Here is a 17936-nt window from a genome sequence, read left to right as displayed (position 1 = left end):
GTGGCAAAGAATAAAGCTGTCTTATCACTTTTGCAAAACGGTGAATGGTTTAAAAAACAACAAATGCTGTTTCTTCTTGATTTTGCCTCACAAAAAGTGGAATAGAGAACAATCAAATATTATGTGGCCCAAATAGTACCAATTAAAACTGCAACTCATCCTGCAAAATACAAGTCCTCACATGACTCTGTCGGCAGAAAAATAAAAAAAAACTACCGTGTAGCCTTTAAAATTCAGTGATGCTTTTTTTATATTTATATTTTATATTTTATATTGTAAAAAAAAAAGCGTCTTTAGTGTGATAGCAACCAAACAAAAAAAAAAATATAAATCTGGTATCGCTGTAATCGTACTGACCTGAGAAATAAAGCCGCCTTATCACGTATACCACAAGGTGAATGGCATAAAAAATAAATTAAGACAATTCTTGACCTGCTATTGATTTGTTCATTCTGCCTCCTAAAGATCTCAGTCAGGTGCGGCTCACATTTATTCTGTGCTCTATGCTGAGCACTTACATCGGGGATTACTTGTAAATCTCTGAAAAATGTGATTCAGACAAATTCCCAATGAAAAATTCACTAATGAGACAGATGGAGTCCCTTTGAACTCCCGTTTGACCTTTGGTCCAGCGGTGTTTATCTTTTTACCTCTTTTTAGGCGTGCTCAATAATGCTGTCAACAACAGTTTTGTGCACCTTTGAAAAGAAGTACACTGCTGAACAGAGGTCAAATGGAGTCCGGAATAACTCTGCCGCTTCATTAGTGAATGGATCTCTGTTGATGGTTTCACCTGAATCACGTATTTTGGAAATGTAAATGGAAACCCCAATGTAAGTGTTCAGCATAGAGCACAGGATAAATTACCAGTACCGAGAACCCGAGCATGGTAGTGCTCGCACATCACTAGTTACGAGTACCGAGCACCTGAGCATGCTAGTGCTCGCTCATCACTAGTTACCAGTAGCGAGCACCCGAGCATGGTAGTGCTTGCTCATCACTAGTTACCAGTACCGAGTACCCGAGCATGGTAGTGCTCGCTCATCAGTAGTTACCAGTACCCAGCTCCAGAGCATGGTAGTGCTCGTGTGACGCCCTGGACCCCAGGGGTCACAGGTAATTACATCAACCACATACACACACACCCCCATCCCCTGTGAGGTCACACACATGTCACCCGAAAGGGAGACCTGATGCCTCCTGCAGGGCTAGTAGAGCACACCAGGTGGGCGGAAAGACATGCCCACCGAGGAGACTACTGTCCTGGGGCAGGAAGTTCAAACAGAGTAGTTTTGGAGTTGACAGTGAGTGGTAGTGGAGCAGCTGTCAGGGACCCGGGTAGGAGCCTGGGCCCCTTTGGAATCGTCAGACAGGCAGGCGGTGGTGGCCGATTGCAGGAGTACCGGTACAGCAACCGGCGGAACCGTACAGACCGGGCCTGGGTTGGAGCCCGCCGGTCCTGAACCGGGGAGTCAACCGTGTACCGGAGCACCAGAAACCGGGTACTCAGACCCCATCCTAGCTTAGAAGCCACTTAGTATAGGCAAATTGACTGATTGCTGGCTGGACCTCACGAGTTCATCCATACCCAAAGTCCCGAAAGAAGGCAAAAGCCCACCGAGACCGGGTGAGCGCCACCGCCAAGGGCCAAACACCCGATGGACCAGCGCCTGCGGGCAACCGAGGGCTCCTCCGGCAGCTCAACGCCGGGGAGTGGGCTACCACTGCTCAGGCAGGGGAGACAAAACACAACATCCAGAGGTGCACGGGAAAAGGGGCCACCATCAACCCCACTGGGGACATCAGCAGCCGGCCGCGGGAACCGACCACATCCGACCTTGGGTTTACCAGTGACTCTGAGTGTGAATCAATCATGAGTACACCAGTGCTATCCGGGCACGACACGACACCGCGGCACGGCACCCTGCACCCCGTCACCAACATCAGCGCTCAAGTCCCTACCAACCGGGGCCCCGGGACACACAGCCCCTACCCACGGAGGGGCTAACATCTAGGCTGCGGCCGCAACACCGATCCCGCCTTCAATCCAGCCGCAGCAGTGGTGCATCCCGTCACCACGACCCGTGGGTGGCGTCACGACCTGTAGGACGGCAACGCGGCCCTCCCCGGCTGCGCGCCTTGTCCCACACCACCACCCCGCTACCTCTCTCCTCTAACAGAGCGACGTGGCCCCCGATCCCGAGGCGCTCGTGCCACCGACAACCCGAGCCCGGACCTCAAGCGGCTCGGCCCGAGCAAGCAGAGGAAGCGGCCAGGCCCCTCTCAGGGCGGTACACTCGCTCATCACTAGTTACCAGTACCGAGAACCCGAGCATGGTAATGCTCGCTCATCACTAGTTATTAACTGTGAAGCTGCTAAGAGTAAAAAATTACTCCAGTACCTACACATTTTTAAAAATATGCTTTTTTTCAGGAAAAAAATCCAAACATCATTAACCCCTTCACGATCAAGGACGTATATATGTCCTTGGCCCTGTCTGTTCCTTTAATGTGGGCTCGCATGGCATTACTCCCAACACATGTTTGCTAATGCGATCAGCAGACATGTGCAGCTAATAGGCGCGGGTGGATCTCCGCTCCACCTGCACCTGTAAGGGCACACTCACACGATCGTGAAAATCGGACGAGTGCAATGCGAGAAAATCTTGCATTGCACTCGGACCAATGTTACCCAATGAGGGAGAGCAGTTAGTCAGCTTTTCTCACATACAGATTCTGGATGCGAGAAAAACGGCAGCATGCTGCGATTTTTTGCTAGAGCTGTATCCCTTGCACCCATTCACTTGAGAGAAACATCAGACTGCACTCGGATGTTATCCCAGTGCAGTGCAATATACGCACAGGCTGACAATGGAGGAAATAGGGGTATTAACCCCTCCCTCTCCTCCGCAGCGCCTGCCCTCAGCTTCACAGTCGCATGACACTCGGCTCACGCTCGCAGCAGAGCCTGTGCCGGGGGTGATTAGCATATCGCATCCGATGGTCTCGCAACTGTCGCGGGCGGAGGAGGGGACGCCGCGCTCTCCCACTGCTGCTCGGGTCCGGCTGCCGCGGCTGCTGCGGCCTGCTGCTGCTCGGTGGCTAGAGCGGTGGGCCGGATCCCGGGGACTCTAGCGGCGCTCCTCGCCCGTGAGTGAAAGGGGGTTGTTGGGTGTGGGGATGGTTTATTTTCCGTGACGCCACCCACGGTTGTGGTGATTTGTAGCACCACCGCTGCTCAATATGGGGATCACCTAGTGTTTCTCTGTTGGTAGCGATGGGTTCCCACCGGTAACCCGCTCCCCGGCTTGGATATGGGCCGGAGGAGCCCTACTTTGCCCGCAGACGCTGGCCCTGAGGAACTGGTGCCCTGGCGGTGGCGGTGTTCCTCCTTAATGGTTGGACTTTTGTCTTCAGTCGGGACTTGGTTGTTGGGGGATCGACGTCCCCTTCACTGACGGATTCGGCAAATTATGGCGACTCCTAGCCTTGCCGGGGTCCAAGAGGCCCCTGCCCTGGTACTGACTGTCCTTCGTATACTGCTCCAGACCGCCGGGCCACTACCCGTCCGCGGTCCTTCCAGCAACCTCCGAGCAGTCCCCCTCCAGACGATCACCGCTGTTGCTGACCTTGCTGACACTGTCCTGCACTTAGCTGGACTAACTTCAGGTCTTTCTACGCTCACTTTTGCTCCTTTTCTTCTTTGCTCCACTACCACTTCACTTTCACTTAGCTTCTCCTGTTGTTTACTCCTTCACTTCCCTAGCTAGACTGACTGGTTTCTTCCCGCCTCCAGGGCTGTGTACTCCTCGGTGAGCGGAGCCAACCGCCTGGCCCACCCCCTGGTGTGAACATCAGCCCCTGGAGGAAGGCAACAAGGATTTCGGTAGCTTTGGTGTTCCTACTGGGGTGTAGGGTGTGGTGGTGTGATGACCTGTGACCCCTGGCTTGCCCAGGGCGTCACATTCCCCCTTAGCAAAATGCAGACCGTCCGCGGGCTGCCCGTCCAACACCGGTTTTATTTTCTGTAAAATATATAAAAAGTAAACATGGAAAGCATAACATCTTCCCACAACGGGAGGCACATTTCTTAAACGTTACTAAACGGTTTTACGGGTACGGTTTCCGCTCTCTCCCACCCAAGCAACCTGGCCCTGATGCTGCCCCTAAAGCCCAGGCAGCACCCCTTGACCCACAGTCCAGCACAAGTCACCCGAGCGGGATCTGTCCTTCCCCTCCAGAGGGTAGCCACCGGTGCCTTTGGTGGCTGGGCCCCAGCCTGCTCTGCTGAGGGCCCTCCCTCCAACCTGCCTCTCCGGAGGCGGCAACTGCGGAAAACGGTACAGTAAAACAACATATTTACAAGCCACTTAACGTTTGTGGTTGCCCTGCAAGTTCACGGGCTTGTCCATGGATAGTTCCCATGCTAAACTTTTTAAACGGTCCCCACGGGGACAACGGTGCCGCCTCCGGCCGGTTCAATCAGTGTTAATCAGGTTAAACTTCGGTTATTATTTTGCTTATCATTTTCAACAAACTTTTCAACTTTTCCAACAAACACAAAGGTGGTCCCAACGGGGCTGCTGCAGCGGGCATCCGCTGCCCTACTCCGGTTCTTCGGCTTCATCCGAGGGAGGGGGTGCAGGACTCACTCTGCTCTCCTGGCTGCCCCGCAGTTTTACATCCAGGGCAAACCACCCCCTCTCTCCACAGTGCTGGGTATACTGGACAATGTCTCCCGGCATTAGGTTGCGGCCGGGATGCTCTTCAGGCAGGTGGGCATTCACATCCCGCCGGGCTACAAACACCTCGGCTTCCAGGCCCGGTTCATAGATAAACCCGTAGCCCCGGCGGACATCAAACCGCCTCACCTGCCCCTCGTACAGTGGACCCCGGACACGGAACGTGGCCTGACGGAGATTCTTTTTTTCCCGGATAGCTCGGGCCACCAGCTCGGCCTTCTTCCTCTCCCTCTCTCCGATCTCCAGGCCCAGCGGTACCGGCTCCCTGTCCCAATACGGCGCTGCTGCGAGCTCCGGCGCACGGGTCGGGCCCCGCGGAACATCCTGGACGTTGCCCACTGTCAGGAATCTGGGCGGCGTGTCCCGCGGTGTCTTGGCCTTGGGCGCTGCCTTACAGCAACAACCCGGCGCTACCTCAGCCGAGGTGTGGGGGATGGGCACAGGGGCTTTCCGCGGCTTGGCCTTCGGCTCGGAACGGGTCATCGGCTCCGGCTCGGGGAACTTTTCAGGGGCTGCCTCCGGTTCAGACTTCGGGGCCTTCCACGGCAACACCTCCGGCTTGCTACGGGCTCCGGCTACAGGTCGGCCCGCCGGGGCGGGCATGCTGGGTATTGCTACCGGTTGCGGTGGCAGCGAGCCTAGTGGCGGAGTCACGGCCTCCGAGACGGGTGGCAAAGAAGGCAGCGGAGGGAGAGGGCTTGGACCGGGTCCCTCAGCCGCAGCGACCGGTCCCTCGGGGACATAGGGGCGTGGGTCACTCACCCTCCCTTCCTCCGCTTCCTCCTCGCGTCTTCGCACAGTGGCTATAACGTCCGCCATGTCGGTCTCCCACTCCTCCAAGAGGAGCTGCATCTTGACCTGCAGCCTTAGGTGGAGCTGTGCGGTCCGGATTTCCACCCATGCTGCGGTTCCCGGCGCGGGGGCCACGGTGTTTCGGGACGGCATCCACATAGCGACTTCTTCTTCCAGGAACGGAGTGACTGCAGAGTCCTGGCGTCCCTGCTTTTATAGCTGCGGTTACATGCCGCCAGCCGCCATCGCGTCCCCCTTAGCTTCTTTCCGGCCACTCCTCTATTGGGGCGGAGTTTTGGCCTTCGCGCCTCTGCTACTCGAGAAGACGCTCGAGCGGGAACTTTTCGCGCCAAAGATGGCGACTTCTGGAAATTTTCAGCCGGATACCTCCGGCGGTCACAAGGCGCACCTCTACCCAACGGCAGAGCGGTAAGATCCTGTTCGTGACGCCAAGTTGTCGCGGGCGGAGGAGGGGATGCCACGCTCTCCCACTGCTGCTCGGGTCCGGCTGCCGCGGCTGCTGCTGCTCGGTGGCTCGAGCGGTGGGCCGGATCCCGGGGACTCTAGCGGCGCTCCTCGCCCGTGAGTGAAAGGGGGTTGTTGGGTGTGGGGATGGTTTATTGTCCGTGACGCCACCCACGGTTGTGGTGATTTGTAGCACCACCGCTGCTCAATATGGGGATCCCGGGAGTGGTGATGCGGAGCAGCCAGGTGTTGTGTTGCCCCTCCGTGGGTAGGGGTTGGTGATCCCGGGGCCCAGTGATGGTGTGGAAAGGTGCAGGGCCTGGTGGGCGCAGGGACGCGGGGCAGCGCTGTGCCTTGCGGCACTGTGGTACTCACTCAGCCTGAGACGTTGACACAGTTTTACGGTAAACCACACGGCTGGAAAGACTGTTCCCACGGACGGCTGCACTTGCTCTCCCAGTAGGTAACGGTGATGTCCCTTTGACCTGCACCTAGTGTTTCTCTGTTGGTAGCGATGGGTTCCCACCGGTAACCCGCTCCCCGGCTTGGATATGGGCCGGAGGAGCCCTACTTTGCCCGCAGACGCTGGCCCTGAGGAACTGGTGCCCTGGCGGTGGCGGTGTTCTTCCTTAATGGTTGGACTTTTGTCTTCAGTCGGGACTTGGTTGTTGGGGGATCGACGTCCCCTTCACTGACGGATTTGGCAAATTATGGCGACTCCTAGCCTTGCCGGGGTCCGAGAGGCCCCTGCCCTGGTACTGACTGTCCTTCGTATACTGCTCCAGACCGCCGGGCCACTACCCGTCCGCGGTCCTTCCAGCAACCTCCGAGCAGTCCCCCTCCAGACGATCACCGCTGTTGCTGACCTTGCTGACACTGTCCTGCACTTAGCTGGACTAACTTCAGGTCTTTCTACGCTCACTTTTGCTCCTTTTCTTCTTTGCTCCACTACCACTTCACTTTCACTTAGCTTCTCCTGTTGTTTACTCCTTCACTTCCCTAGCTAGACTGACTGGTTTCTTCCCACCTCCAGGGCTGTGTACTCCTCGGTGGGCGGAGCCAACCACCTGGCCCACCCCCTGGTGTGAACATCAGCCCCTGGAGGAAGGCAACAAGGATTTTAGTAGCTTTGGTGTTCCTAACTGGGATGTAGGGTGTGGTGGTGTGATGACCTGTGACCCCTGGCTTGCCCAGGGCGTCACACAACGGATGCCATACACTAGTGTGAGTCCAGCCTTAAAGGGATCCTATCAGGTCCAATATGCACCCAGAACCATGAGAAGTTCTGGGTGCATATGGCTAATCCCTGCCTATCCAGCCTTGTATCTAGTAGCATAGATAAAGAGATCTATAGAAAAAGTATTTCTAAAGATCCTTTATGATATGCTAATGAGCGAGTGGTCTAGTCCAAAAGGCATTGCTTCCCTTGGCTAGTCGACCCCATTAGCATGGTAGTACACCCCTGTGAGCTCCTGTGGGCGTGATAACATGCTAATGAATGTGCAGTGTAAGAGGATGATCTCCCTCACCTCTCTGCTGCCATCGCCGCCCGACGCTGGATTTCAGCTCAGTGCACATGCCCCCATAGGTTTGATCATGCGCATTATGAAGCCGGGTGTATGCGTCCTGGCTTCAAACTGAATTAGTGCACATGACTGAAACTCTGGGGTCATGTGCACTGAGCCGAAACTCCAGCGTCAGGCGGCGATGGCAGCGGAGAGGTGAGTGAGATCATCCTCTGATGCTGCACATTTATTAGCATGTTAGCACACCCACAGTGGCATACTAATGTACCACCCCGGGGCTCGGCCGGCTGTCGAGCTGCTCGGATCCGTGCTCGTCGGTGGGTGGCTCGAGCTCCTCCCGGACCTGGGGGTCACGTCGCTCTGAAAGGGAGTTAGCGCTACATGTAGGGATTTCGGTGGGGAAGGTTCACGGCTGAGGCCGTGGAGTCCAAAGGTGTAAGTTCGTGACGCCACCCACGGGTTGTGGTGAATGTGGACACCACTGCTGCCGTTAACTAGGCTCCCGGGGACGGTGTTATGCAGCCTGGTGTTGACCCCTCCGTGGGCAGGGGGTGATGGTCCCGGGGCCCGGTGGTTGTGAGGTGCGGGCAAGATGGTGTGGTGCAGTGTGCGGCCCGAGGGCACTGTTGTACTCACTATGAAAGATACACCGGAGTCTCTGGTAAACCAAAAAGGATGGTGGTCGGTGTCCGCAGCCGGCTGTGCTTTGCCCTTTTCTCAGGTTGGTGGTTCCCGCCATTCTTCTGCACCTCTGTGGTAGAACTTGACTGCCTATGCTTCAGCAACGGTAGTCCACTCCCCAGCTTGATGTGTGTCGGGGAACCCGTTTGCCCGCAGACGCTGCCCCGTGGGATCTCTCTGCCTGTGCGGTGGCTTTCTATCCCCCTCAGTGGGTTGTTGCCATCTTTAGGGTCTTGGGACGGGAAAGGACCTAAAGTCCAGACCTCAATCAGTAAATTTGACGTGGTGCAGTGGCTTCTGGACCTCGTTCTGGGTCTGAGTACCCCTCCTGGTGCTCCGGTTTCCAGTTGGCTCCCTGGTTCGGTACCGGCGGGCCACTACCCTCTCCCGGTCCCTTACGGTTCCACTGTCGCGGGCGGGGAGGAGGGTGTCAGCACACTACGCTCACCCCCTTCTGCTCGGGTCCGGCGGCCGCTGCTCAGTGGTGGCTCGAGCTGTAGGCCGGATCCCGGGGGTTCTCGAGCGGCACTCCTCGCCCGTGAGTGAAAGGGGATTGTGGGGTGTGGGGATTGTTTATTGTCCGTGACGCCACCCACGGTTGTGGTGATTTCACCACCGCTGCTCAATATGGGGATCCCGGGGATGGTGATGCGGAGCAGCCAGGTGTTGTGTTGCCCCTCCGTGGGTAGGGGTTGGTGATCCCGGGGCCCAGTGATGGTGTGGAAGGTGCAGGGCCTGGTGGGCGCAGGGACGCGGGGGCAGCGCTGTGCCTTGCGGCACTGTGGTACTCACTCAGCCTGAGACGTTGACACAGTTTTACGGTAAACCACACGGCTGGAAAGACGGTTCCCACGGACGGCTGCACTTGCTCTCCCAGTAGGTGATGGTGATGTCCCTTTTCCTTGCACCTTTGTTTCTGTGTTGGTAGCGATGGGTTCCCACCGGTAAACCGCTCCCCGGCTTCAAGCTGGACCGGAGGAGCTCTACTCTTTGCCCGCAGGCGCTGGCCCTGAGAAACTGGTGCCTTGGCGGTGGCGGTGTTTCTGCTACAATGGTTGGGCTGTTGCCTTCAATCGGGACTTGGTTGTTGGGGGATCTACGTCCCCTTCACTGACGGATTTGGCAAATTATGGCGACTCCTAGCCTTGCCGGGGTCCGAGAGGCCCCTGCCCTGGTGCTGACTGTCCTTTGGTACACTGCTCCAGACCGCCGGGCCACTACCCGTCCGCGGTCCTTCCAGGAACTTCCAAACGGTCCCCCTCCAGACAGTCACCGCCGTTGCTGACCTTGCTGACCCTGTCCTGCACACAGCTGGACTACTTCAGGCTGTCTTTTTGTCACCTTTCTCCTTCTTTCAGTTTCTCCTACTCCTCCTTTACCACTTCCACTTTACTTCCTTTCACTTTCTTAGCTCATCTTAGCTGTTTACTCCTTCACTCCCCTAACTAGACTCACTGGTTCTTCCCGCCTCCAGAGCTGTGAACTCCTCGGTGGGCGGAGCCAACCGCCTGGCCCACCCCCTGGTGTGAACATCAGCCCCTGGAGGAAGGCAACAAGGATTTTAGTAGCTTTGGTGTTCCTAACTGGGATGTAGGGTGTGGTGGTGTGATGACCTGTGACCCCTGGCTTGCCCAGGGCGTCACATTCCCCCTTAGTAAAATGCAGACCGTCCGCGGGCTGCCCGTCCAACACTGGTTTTATTTTCTGTAAAGCATAAAAAGGTATAACATGGTAAAACGGTAACATATTTACATTTTTAATGAATCTTCCCATAATGGGAGGCACTTTTACTTTAACGTTTCAAACGGTTTACGGTTACGGTTTCCGCTCTCTCCCACCCAAGTAACCTGGCCCTGATGCTGCCCCTAAAGTCCAGGCAGCACCCCTTGACCCACAGTCCAACACAAGTCACCCGAGCGGGATCTGTCCTTCCCCTCCAGAGGGTAGCCACCGATTCCTTTGGTGGCTGGGCCCCAGCCTGCTCTGCTGAGGGCCCTCCCTCCAACCTGCCTCTCCGGAGGCGGCATTGCGGAAATGGTAACGACAAACAACTTATTTACAAGCCACTTAACGTTTGTGGGTGCCCTGCAAGTTCACGGGCTTGTCCATGGATAGTTCCCATGCAAACTCTTAAACGGTCCCCACAGGGACAACGGTGCCGGCTCCGGCCGGTTGCAAATCACTTTTGTCAATCAGGTTAAGTACTCGGTATCATCATTTTCCATCATTTTCAACTTTTTTAAACTTTTACACAACAATTCACACAACTTCCTGGTCCCCTCTCCTTAAAGGACAGTCTCCCTGTACCTAAGTGGGGGTCTACCTAGGTTGGGACGGGTGGACCTTCGGGGCCCGATGTCGGTGGGGCTATGCAGTGGGGCAGAGGGAACAACCGGTTCCTCCTCCCTTCTATCGTGTGGGGCAGGCGGAGGCATAGGGGAGCTGGGTACAGGTTCATCCCTGGGCACTGGCAATGGTTCTGGCTCACGGTTTCCACCACTTCTTCATCCACAGGTTGTGGGAACAGTATCACTGGAAGAATCACCGCGCCGTTCTGTGTAGGCCAGTCTGCTGGGAAGTCACCCATCACAGTGTGGATCACCTCTTTTGCCTTCTCTGCTGGTGGAGGAACTGGTACATCCGCCGTTGCCCTCAATGCTGGTGGGCACCTTTTCAGATGGTCCCGGGAAACTGTGGCCAAAGTGCCCCCTTGGTCACGGCTGATCTGGTAGGCCTTCCCATCTTCCCACCCTGTGGGTTGTATGACGTATGGGATTGGTTCCGATTGATCATCCAGCTTGTGGGTCTTCCTCTTCCGTTTTAACACCACATCTCCTGGCTGGAAAGGGCCCGCAGACGCTTTCTGATTGAATCGCTGCTCCTGTTGTTCTCGACTTCGACTTAGATTCTTCTCCACATACTCCTGAATCTGCCGGTATTGTGCTCTCCGCCGAGTTTCCCATTCAGCTGTTGAAGGGAGTGCTTCTGGGGATTCCAACCCTATTTCCAGGTCCACCGGCAGGCGGCCGGGACGAGCCCTCATCAGGTATGCTGGGGTGCATTTTGTCGAGCTGGACGGGATATTGTTGTACATATCGACCAAGTCGGGTAGCTTCTCCGGCCACAGGTTCCGCTCTTCCAGCGGTAACGTCTTGAGGAGTCCCAGGACCAAGTGGTTCATCTTCTCACACATGCCGTTGGTCTGAGCATGGTAAGGGGTGGTCCGGATCTTCTTACAGCCGTACAACTGGCAGAACTCGTGGAACACCTCCGCTTCAAAAGCCGGGCCTTGGTCGGTAAGCACTTTTTCTGGATATCCATGTGGGCGACAGAAATAGGCTTGGAACGCTCGAGCAGCAGTTCGTCCGGTTAGGTCTTTGACGGGGACAACCACCATGAATCTTGAATAGTGGTCTACGATGGTCAATGCGTAGGCGTACCCGCTTCTGCTGGGGGTGAGCTTGACATGGTCTAGGGCGACCAGCTCCAGCGGTTGATGTGTGATGATTGGGTGTAGGGGCGCCCTCTGGCTGGTCTCGTCCTTCCTTCTCAGCGTGCAAGGACCACACTCTCGGCACCAGGCCTCCACCGACTCCCGCATCCCACTCCAGTAGAACCGCTCTCTCAACAGCATCTCCAGCTTCTTCCACCCGAAGTGTCCGGCACCATCATGGTATGCCCGCAGAACAGTAGCCACATCAGCTTGGGGAATAACCAACTGGCAGATTTTCTCATGGGTCTTCGGGTTGATCAGCTCACGGTACAGCTTCCCTTGATGTAGATAAAGCCTTTTCCGTTCCTTCCACAAACGCTGGGCTTCAGCGGGAGCGGCAGGGTCTATTCCAACAGCACCTTGTTCCACCAAGGTCTTGACGAGGCGGACAGCCGGCGCCTGGTTTTGAGCTTCCTGCCATTCCTGACTGGGCCGGGGGTCCAGATCCACCCGTTGTTGGTGTATTTGTATCTTCTCAGTTGGTGGCTGGTGAAATGCAGGCAGCTCAATCTCCTCGAGGTCATCATCATCGCCCCCTTCTTCTGACAAATGGGGCATTCAGGAGAGTGCATCAGCGTTAATGTTGACACGACCAGCTCGGTACTTGATGGTGAAGTCATAGTTGGCTAGCCGGGCCACCCACCGCTGCTCCAATGCGCCCAGCTTAGCTGTGTCTAGGTGGGTCAACGGATTGTTGTCCGTAAAAGCGGTGAATTTTGCGGCAGCCAAGTAGTGGCGGAACCGCTCGGTGATAGCCCATACCAATGCCAGGAGCTCGAGCTTGAAGGAGCTGTAGTTCTCGGGGTTCCTTTCAGTTGGCCTAAGCTTCCGGCTAGCATAAGCTATCACTTTCTCCTTCCCATCCTGGACCTGGGACAGGACTGCTCCCAGTCCCACATTGCTGGCGTCAGTATAAAGGATGAATGGGCAGCCATAGTCAGGGTATGCGAGGACTTCTTCCCCAGTCAAGGCCGCCTTCAGCTGGCAGAAGGATTCTTCATGCTTTTCCTCCCACACCAGTGGGACCCCTAGGGATCTACCACCTTTGGTCTGTCCCACGAGGAGATCTTGCATGGGAGCAGCCATCTTCGTGTACCCTTTGATAAAGCGCCGGTAGTACCCCACCAGACCCAGAAACTGCCGTACTTCCCTCACTGTGGTTGGTCTCGGCCAGCCTTGGATGGCAGTGATCTTCTCAGGGTCAGGGGCGACACCTTCTGCACTTACCACGTGCCCCAGGTATTGCACCCTAGGTTTCAGCAGGTGACACTTAGAAGGCTTCAATTTCATCCCGTATTTGGCAAGGGACGCGAACACCTCGGCCAGGTGCTCCAGATGGGCTTCATACGTCTGGGAGTAAACAATCACGTCATCCAAATACAATAGGACGGTCTCGAAGTTTAGGTGTCCCAGACAGCACTCCATCAGCCGTTGGAAGGTTCCTGGCACATTGCACAGCCCGAACGGCATACTATTGAATTCACAGAGCCCCATCGGAGTGGTGAAGGCGGTTTTCTCCCGGTCCTCCGGTGCCACTGCCACTTGCCAATATCCGCTGGTGAGGTCAAGGGTAGAGAAGTAGTTTGCAGTTCTCAGTGCGGCCAAAGACTCTTCAATACGAGGCAGTGGGTAGGCATCTTTATGGGTTATCTGATTAATCTTCCGGTAGTCCACGCACATCCGCATGGTACCATCCTTCTTCTTAACCAGTACCAACGGGGCGGCCCAGGGACTTCAGCTGTCCTGAATAACCCCTGCCTCCTTCATATTCCTCAACATGTCTTTGGCACACTGGTAATGTGCAGGGGGAATAGGCCTGTACCTCTCTTTGATAGGGGGTGTTAACCGGTGGGAATGTGATGTTGGACCCCCTTGATCTGCCCAAAGTCTAGTGGATGTTTACTAAAAACCTGTTCATACTCCTGCACCACCCTGTACACCCCTGCTTTGTGATGTGTAGGGGTATCGTCAGTACCCACGTGTAGCTGTTGGTGCCACTCCTTTACCACCCCTTGAGGCGGGGAAGTGCTGGTGTTAGGTGGAGAGACTGAGGGACTGGCTTCGTGGATGGTGTGGGGATCCAGGGTGAGCAGCTTGGCAATAGTGGCATACCGGGGAAGCCTGACTTCTTCCTCCCCACAGTTCAACACCCTCACAGGCACCCTCCCCTTCTTTACATCCACCACTCCTCTGGCGGCCATTACAGTGGGCCAGTGCTCGGAGGGCATGGGCTCCATCATAGCAGGGTAGTCACGCCCCTGAGGCCCTACTGCTGCCCTACACCAAATCATCATCTCACTCCTAGGGGGCACAGTCAATGGAGCAACATCCATCACTCTCACTCCACCAATCTCTCCTCCTGTTGAGCTTACATGCTGGCGGTACATCAGAGCTCGGATCTCACGCTGCACGGCTCTCTGCCGGCTCCCTGCCGCTGTGGCGGCTAGCTGTTGCAATAGGGTCAACACATCAGCCATACAGTGCTCCATCACATTGGTTCCCAGCACTATCTTCGGGTTATGATCACTGAGTTCATTCATGATCACAATCATACCCTGGTGTTGCAGTTCAGCTTGCCCCACTGTCATAGCCACTTGTTTATACCCCACCTGGGTCAATGGAAGTCCATTAGCGGCAATTAGCGTTATACTATTATCTGGGGGTGCCAGCTCGTCTATTGCCCAATTCCGCTGGTACAACGTGTACGGTATGGTGGTTACCTGTGATCCAGTGTCCAAGAGAGCCATCACTGGTATGCCATCCACAGCCACGGGGATGATGGGGCGGGCCCCGATATATCGGTCCCGCCAGTCCGGGGGGCCACGATGTTCTACTCCTGAGGATTGGCCCGGGGCCCCAGGGGTTGCTCGTTCAACGGGCACTGTCGGAAGTAATGACCCGGCTTACGGCACTTGTAGCAGATTGGAGGTCTGCTCCGCGGGTTATTAGCACTTCTCCGCTGCATCCAGGGAACATCCTCGGGGCTGTCAGCAAGCTGTATCTGTGCTGGAGGCTGAGATCTGGTCAGAGGTTGTAGTGCAGCAAGGATCTTGGCGAGGTCTCCGTCCATGCGACGGACCTGGGCTGCCAGTTCTTCCACTGTGCTGCTTGGGGCTATAGGTATTGGAGAGGTTGGTATGGCAGAGGCCGCCACAACGGGGGCCGTCTCGACGGGCCACGGGGCGGGTTCCAGAACTTCTGCAGCTGGGGGCTGTAGTGCTTTAATGGCCCGTTCCTTTAACACAGCAAAGTCCACATCAAGGTGTTCCAGGGCCCACAGCCGGAGTTGTTTACGATCCTCAGGGGACCTCATCCCCTGCGCAAATTGCTCCACTAACATCTTGTTGCTATCCGCCTCATTAATAGGATTCACCCGCTTCAGCGTGCGGAGGGCGGTTTGCAGACGTAAAGCATAGTCCCGAATGCTATCCCCAGCCCGTTGCCGGCACTGGTAAAACTGCATCCTCAGCTCAGCTTCAGTCCGGGTCTCGAAGGCAGTCTGTAGCTTCTCAAAGATGGTGGCTACAGAGAGCCGGTCCCCCTCGGCCCAGGTCTCCGCTTCCTGCTAAGCCGCACCAGTTAACTGGCCTAGCACTATCGCTGCACGTTGCTTATCAGTCAGGGGGTACAGCTCTAGCAACGGGTTAAGCTTCTTCCGGAAGGCCTGTAAGGCATCCGGTTTCCCGTCATACTGCGGTAGCCAGGCAGCTCTGGGCGCATAGGGCAAGGAGAACGGCATGACCTGAGCGAGAGCGGGGGCCGCGGCACCTCCCGCCAGTACGGCCGGGACCTGGGCAGGCCCATTCCCATCCGCGGGTGCCACTGCGGCTGCGACCACCGCTCCTCCAGCGGCTCCGTCGGGCGCAGACATCTTGTTTCCGTCCCCCTTAGCTCTTTCCGGCCACTCCTGTTTCGGGGCGGGGTTTTGGCCTTCACGCCTCTGCTACTCGAGAAGACGCTCGAGCGGGAACTTTTCGCGCCAAAGATGGCGGCTTCTGAAATTTTTCAGCCGGATACCTCCGGCGGTAACAAGGCGCACCTCTACCAAACGGCAGAGCGGTAAGATCCTGTTCGTGACGCCAAGTTGTCGTGGGCGGGGAGGAGGGTGTCAGCACACTACGCTCACCCCCTTCTGCTCGGGTCCGGCGGCCGCTGCTCAGTGGTGGCTCGAGCTGTAGGCCGGATCCCGGGGGTTCTCGAGCGGCACTCCTCGCCCGTGAGTGAAAGGGGATTGTGGGGTGTGGGGATTGTTTATTGTCCGTGACGCCACCCACGGTTGTGGTGATTTCACCACCGCTGCTCAATATGGGGATCCCGGGGATGGTGATGCGGAGCAGCCAGGTGTTGTGTTGCCCCTCCGTGGGTAGGGGTTGGTGATCCCGGGGCCCAGTGATGGTGTGGAAGGTGCAGGGCCTGGTGGGCGCAGGGACGCGGGGGCAGCGCTGTGCCTTGCAGCACTGTGGTACTCACTCAGCCTGAGACGTTGACACAGTTTTACGGTAAACCACACGGCTGGAAAGACGGTTCCCACGGACGGCTGCACTTGCTCTCCAAGTAGGTGACGGTGATGTCCCTTTTCCTTGCACCTTTGTTTCTGTGTTGGTAGCGATGGGTTCCCACCAGTAACCCGCTCCCTGGCTTCAAGCTGGACCGGAGGAGCTCTACTCTTTGCCCGCAGGCGCTGGCCCTGAGAAACTGGTGCCTTGGCGGTGGCGGTGTTTCTGCTACAATGGTTGGGCTGTTGCCTTCAATCGGGACTTGGTTGTTGGGGGATCTACGTCCCCTTCACTGACGGATTCGGCAAATTATGGCGACTCCTAGCCTTGCCGGGGTCCGAGAGGCCCCTGCCCTGGTGCTGACTGTCCTTTGGTACACTGCTCCAGACCGCCGGGCCACTACCCGTCCGCGGTCCTTCCAGGAACTTCCAAACGGTCCCCCTCCAGACAGTCACCGCCGTTGCTGACCTTGCTGACCCTGTCCTGCACACAGCTGGACTACTTCAGGCTGTCTTTTTGTCACCTTTCTCCTTCTTTCAGTTTCTCCTACTCCTCCTTTACCACTTCCACTTTACTTCCTTTCACTTTCTTAGCTCATCTTAGCTGTTTACTCCTTCACTCCCCTAACTAGACTCACTGGTTCTTCCCGCCTCCAGAGCTGTGAACTCCTCGGTGGGCGGAGCCAACCGCCTGGCCCACCCCCTGGTGTGAACATCAGCCCCTGGAGGAAGGCAACAAGGATTTTAGTAGCTTTGGTGTTCCTAACTGGGATGTAGGGTGTGGTGGTGTGATGACCTGTGACCCCTGGCTTGCCCAGGGCGTCACACCACCAGCCGTCTTCCCGGCTCCTGCAGGCGGCAACCACTGTCTGCCTCCTAGCCAGAGGTGACTGGCCTCCAACCCAGACACCTGGTGTTAGACTGTGGCAGACCTGGACACAGGTCTGCACTTGAACTCCACTCCACTTCACTGTCAAAACTAATCTACTACATTTTTCCTGCCTCAGGGCCTGTGAACTCCTCGGTGGGCGTGGCCAACCGCCTGGCTCCGCCCCTGGTGTGAACATCAAACCCTGAGGGAGGTGACTAGGTTTTGTAGGTTGGCTGCTGTCACCTTATCAGGGGCTGGTGTTTGTGCAGGGGGTCTACCTGTGACTACCTGGCTAGTCCAGGGTGTCACACTAACATGCTAATGGGGGTGAATAGCAAGGGAAGCAACACCCAGGGGACTAGTCCCCGTGCTCATTAGTATACAATATAAGATATTTGGAAATACTATTTCTAACATGCTGTATATAAGAGCCCAGGTCGGGGGTATAGCATAAAAAACACTTTATGATACTTACCTAACGGTCGCGCTGTGGGCCTTATGGGCGTCTCTGTTGTCCGATGCCGACGTCTCCTCTTTTGACCATCTTCGTCCTCTTTCTGAATCCTGTGTGCATGACGCGGCTACGTCATACACACTCGCTGGTCTTACGCAGGCGCACTACAATACTTTGATCTGCCCTGCTCAGGATCTGAATGCTGGTGAGTGTGGATGACGTCGGACCCGTCATGCACCGCGGCTAGAGAAGAAGGAGAACAAAGATGGCCAAAAGAGGAGGCGCTGGCACCGAAGAACGGAGACGCCCATATGGCCCACAGCGTGACCGTTAGGTAAGTATTATAAAGTGTTTTTTATGTTATACCCCTGGCCTGGGCTCTTATATACAGCATGTTAGAATGCTGTATATAAGAGC

The sequence above is a fragment of the Anomaloglossus baeobatrachus genome, chromosome 2 (assembly GCF_048569485.1).
Source record: "Anomaloglossus baeobatrachus isolate aAnoBae1 chromosome 2, aAnoBae1.hap1, whole genome shotgun sequence".
NCBI classification, from domain to species: domain Eukaryota; kingdom Metazoa; phylum Chordata; class Amphibia; order Anura; family Aromobatidae; genus Anomaloglossus; species Anomaloglossus baeobatrachus.
The sequence above is the reverse complement of the archived record's forward strand: the minus strand, read 5'-3'. Positions refer to the sequence as shown.